This window comes from Halyomorpha halys, unplaced genomic scaffold (genome assembly GCF_000696795.3).
Source record: "Halyomorpha halys isolate HHAL.00 unplaced genomic scaffold, Hhal_1.1 Scaffold1222.1, whole genome shotgun sequence".
In the NCBI taxonomy this organism is placed as follows: domain Eukaryota; kingdom Metazoa; phylum Arthropoda; class Insecta; order Hemiptera; family Pentatomidae; genus Halyomorpha; species Halyomorpha halys.
Window position 1 is genome coordinate 17,198 of NW_027112839.1, and position 4,971 is coordinate 22,168.

A 4,971-nucleotide genomic window follows, 5' to 3' on the forward strand; every position below is an offset into this window, starting at 1 on the left:
ATAAATATTAAAAAAAAAAAGACTGAACCCTGTAAAATAATCCAATACGAGCAATATTGGTACTGCAAAATTTATCTCAGAATGCTTCATAGGGAGTTTCCTTAAACTATCAAAAAACGATTTTCAAGGCTCAGGTATCGATTCCGGTAATATTTTGTGAACGAAAACTCTTATTTAGTAAGAAAAATGAATGCTATTTTCCCATTCAACTAATATGCGTAATTACACATGTGCACGGTTATCAATAATTAGTGTTTTTCTTTGTGTAACTAATTATTAAGTATGACACAAATAAATTTGTGAGTAACTAATACGAATAAATTAAACAACAAATAAATTAGAATTTATTCCAGCTACATACATATATATCTCTTTGTGTGGTTCAGTGTCAGTTTGTAGCATCTGTTTTGAAAACGTACAAATTTAAGGCTATTTTTTTTTTTTTTTTTAGAACAAAGCAGAATAGAAGAAGATAATTAATAATTCATTCGACCTTATTTACACCACGTTTTTCAGGTAAAAATGTTTTGTTTTTTTTATTTTTTTTTATTTAATGTAATTTTCAACTGTACAAAACAATAAATACAATAAGTAAGGAATACAATACCACCCACTTCAAGCATTAATTTAAATTAGAAGGCCCCGTGGCCATCTTCTTTTCAGACGCTTCGGAGGATTACCAGGGATTGTTAAAGATGAGAGATTAGGAATTAATGGGTTAGGATGGGTAAGGAGTTTGAAATGAAAAGACGTATATCTGTTTTGGGCCAAATCTGAAACGAATAGGATGTTAAGGTCTTTGTGAATGAGTTTATTTGTAACGTAATATTATTACACTGAGGGTCCGGAATCCCTTCCTCACTTCGACCCAATTTTTCTAACGTAATAAGGAGCATCAAGGATTTTACGTAGGATTTTGGATTGTAAGGATTGGATGCGAGAGGAATTTGATGGTTTGGTAGAGCACCAGAGCTCAATTCCATATCTCCAAATGGTGTGATTATCATAGTGCTATGTACTGTTCCGGATTTAATCGGGACGCCAGGATTATCGCTGAAGGCAATTATCCAAAAATAAGTTAATTAATTAATTTATTGAGTCCTGCAAAACTATTATTATAATTCTTTTCCAAAGGCTATTTGTATGTTTACCAGTTTACCAATTAAATACTTGGTATTGCTTTATATAATAGAATATAAACTACATAAAGAGACTAAGTATTTATTTACAATTTAATGCTATGATTAAAATGATTCAGATAAATGGTTGCCATAAAATATTATTATTACATTATTGCTTATTGTTAAATTTATACTTATAGCTGCTGATTTGAACGATTCAAGCCGAGGGATGTAGTTCCGTAGGTGTCGTCTTGTTCATAAGGGATGTCTCCAGGTCTCATGGCCCTTCTTAAGACTTCGTCTGGTCGAAGTGTATCTTGTCCCTCTTCGGTCTTGTTACTTCTGCTCCTCTCCTAATTCTGTCTGCAATCTGTGTTCTGTGTTTCCTGTACTTCTCTCCTGGCCAGATCCCCCTCTCGTTCGTAGATGCGTTACCTTTCAGGAACCTTATTTCCTCATTGGCTATCATTAGCCAAGCCCAAGAAAAGTAAGTTACAGGAGGTGGTACATTTAAAGGTGTTTGGTGCAAATGCTGTTTATAATTGACCTGCCCACCGACAAAGCCAGCAGACAATACCTGATTTTAATAGATTTGCTCAGGAAGGACCCTTTCACCTAGCTGTCCATTAACCACCTGCGAACTGCCCTTTGTTGACAGTCACATACCCGACACAGGTATGACAAGACATATGGCAAAGACCACTGTAATATAATAATGGCTAATGCCTCGATATATAGCATATGCTAAGGTTGCGAAGAGGAAAAGGTTTAGAAAGGGTTTCTAATTTTTTTCTTAAACTAAGTGTTTACTCAAAATTTAACAATATTATCACTAATTCGATATTTAATGGCAATACCATTGTATGTTATTTCTAATGTCTATATTTTAAATTACTGTTTATAATTTTTATCCTAATGTTACCTATATAATTCCTTTTCACATACTGCAAAATATTTACGATATTTACACTATATATCATATTACAGCATATATAATATATCGATAACAATTAACGATAAAACCAACACACTGAATAAATTCTTTATACAATACAGAATACAGGTCATACATACAGGTTTCTAATAAGGGTTCGCCTATTGAGAAGTATCCAACTATAAAACACATAATACCGCTAGTAATTTAAAATTAATATTGTACCAAACCTAGCATTTACACCTATCGAAATATGCCCACTTCGTAGTACTATGGATATCATTTGATACCTCTAGTTAGATTAAATTGGAATATTAAACCTAACCTAGAATTGGTACATATTGATATTTGCATATAACTCAGTGTAATAGATACTATCTTATTTATATGGTTGTTAAGATTTATCGATATTCTCTTTATAACGATAATATCTGATAACTTCTCGTGATGTAATGTACCAGTAACAGAACTTATGATCTGTATATTAACCCATTAGGAAATAATGCCATCATACACATATTAATTTTACAATTTAATGATGGCCTTTTATAAATTTATAATTATTTACATATTTTACATCGTATTTACATATTTATCTGATTTCTTAGATAATTTAAATTATTTTTTAGTTATATGATATGATATTTAGTTTGCGTGATCCAATACCATGTACAATCTATAAAGCCGATAGACAATCTGTCTCAACTAGGGAGCTAGCTAATTGTAATGTTACTATAACTCATAAAACTTAATTACATAAAAACCTTCAGAATATTAATTCTAAGAAAAAGTATTGGAATATTATTTATAGAATATACCTATATTAATTTACAATTATTTACTTATTTACTAATTACAATCCATTTACATATTTTACACTGTGGCAGTTAATCATCATATAATTAAAGTTAATTCAGAGCATTCATGTAGATGGTTATTCATTAATTTCTCATTCAGTGGAATTTTTTGTATCTGGCTATTATTTTAGTTTTATTAATAATTACTGATCCGAACTATTCAATTCAACTTATGCCTTATCCGAAATAGTTTACCTTTATTCTTAATACCAATTCTAATATTTAAATGGGTCTTAAAATTTAGTCACAGGATGAGTTGGATTCAAATCTAACGATCAAGTCGTATGGACCCCACTAACACGCCTACCGGAAAAACCTAAATTAATTCCCTAACTAAAATTTTAAGAAGGTTACTATATTATTTGTAGCCTTTAACCAAACTAATTGCTTTATAATTAATAAATATATTTATAAATATTTAATAATTAATAAATTTAATTACGTTTAGTCAGTAGGATTATTTATTTTTTTTTCTATTTATATTTAATAATTAATAAATCAAATTATGTTTAAACTGGAGAACTATATTTTACAATGAGGGTCCAGAATCCCTTCCTCACTTCGATCCAATTGTTGTAACGTAATAAGGAGCATCAAGGATTTTACGTAGGATTTTGGATTGTAAGGATTGGATGCGGAAGGAATTTGATGGTTTGGTAGAGCCCCAGAGCTCAATGTCCAAATGGTGTGCAAAACTATTATTATAATTGAATTCTTTTCCAAAGGCTATTTGTGTGTTTACCAGTTTACCAATTAAATATTTGGTATTGGTTTATATAATAGTATATAAACTACATAAAGAGACTAAGTATTTATTTACAATTTATTGCGACACTTACGACTTCGTCTGGTCGAAGTGCATTCTTCTTTCTTCTGCTCCTCTCCTGCTTTTTTTTCCTACCTCCTATTTATTTGAGGTATTTAAAACAATGACAATTATATACACCTCTCCTACTTCTGTGCCTGTCTGTCTTTACTTCTGCTCCCACTTTTTTCAATTAGGGGCGTCGCCTTTTTGGAATACTATTTCTCATTGGGTATAAGTTACAACGCCCCCTAGGTGAGGGTGTCTCCTAGGTCCTGAGAGGGGGTGGGAACTACTGCCAATCACAGGGTATATCGATTAATGGCTTCTGTCCTTTCGGCATGTGGTACCCATTAACCACTTGGAAGGAACTGTGGTTCCCAGAGGTGTGAAAAGCTCTGGTACTTAAACACAGAGGTCCCCCTTTGTTTGTTGATAAGTATCCCTTCTTGGAGAACATGTATCGGTGCAGATGTTGCTAAATTATTAAACGACATATTGTTTTTGTGGGGATTGCCAAAACCTCGATATGTAGCTATTGTGTACAATCATTTTTTGTAGTGAATGGGAAATTTAGAGCGTTTGTCGAGTAGGTGTTGTAGCAATGGAAATCTACGAGCAGTTTTTTTGTCGTTTCAGTCTTTTATGTGGATTCCAAGTCTCTTGTCAAGATGGAGTACTAAGTATCGAAACTGTTCAACAGGCGTTAGTGGAGTATTTAAAAAGGATACTGTAGGAGAGGAGGGTAGAATGTATATAATTGTAATTGTTTTAAATTTAAATAAATAGGAGGTAGGAAAAAAAAAAGAAAAAAAAAGGAGGGTAGAAGTTTACGACGGAGAGTAAAGGTGATCTACTGAGATTTGTCAGGATTTATTATGATTATCCAGATTTGACACCATTCTTCAATGGATGTTATGTGTGTCTGTAGAGTTCGTGATGCATTAGTAGGGTCGTTGTTTACAGACAGTATACATGTGCGTATATTGTTAGGACTGTGTTAGAGTGGTTTGGAATGTCAGCTGTATAAGCCATATAAAGAATGGGATCTAAGATACTACCTTGAGGAACACCGGCGGACTGAGAAAAGAGAGATGGCTAGGCTAGGTTATGATTTACTTTACCCCTACGTGGAGTCCCAGGTGTCAGCGAACAGGATAGAGAAGTTGGGTCCCTCTGTCGCAAATGCAACAGAGCCGGAAACACCAGTACATGTGCTGGGGAAATGCCCCAACAACTCCCTCCTCATAACAC

General features: G+C 33.0%; 1 protein-coding gene across 2 annotated transcripts in view; it reads left to right on the forward strand.

The window, feature by feature from the left end:
• Nucleotides 1-438: 438 nt before the first annotated feature.
• LOC106688869 (uncharacterized) overlaps nt 439-4,971 on the forward strand; it is a 111,690-nt gene continuing 107,157 nt past the window's right edge. The window contains exon 1 of one of the 2 annotated variants that reach the window (XM_067050573.1): nt 439-516. The gene's annotated coding sequence lies outside the window, so the exon portion shown is untranslated. The remainder of the gene's footprint in view (nt 517-4,971) is intronic. The other variant, XM_067050574.1, reaches the window with a different exon arrangement.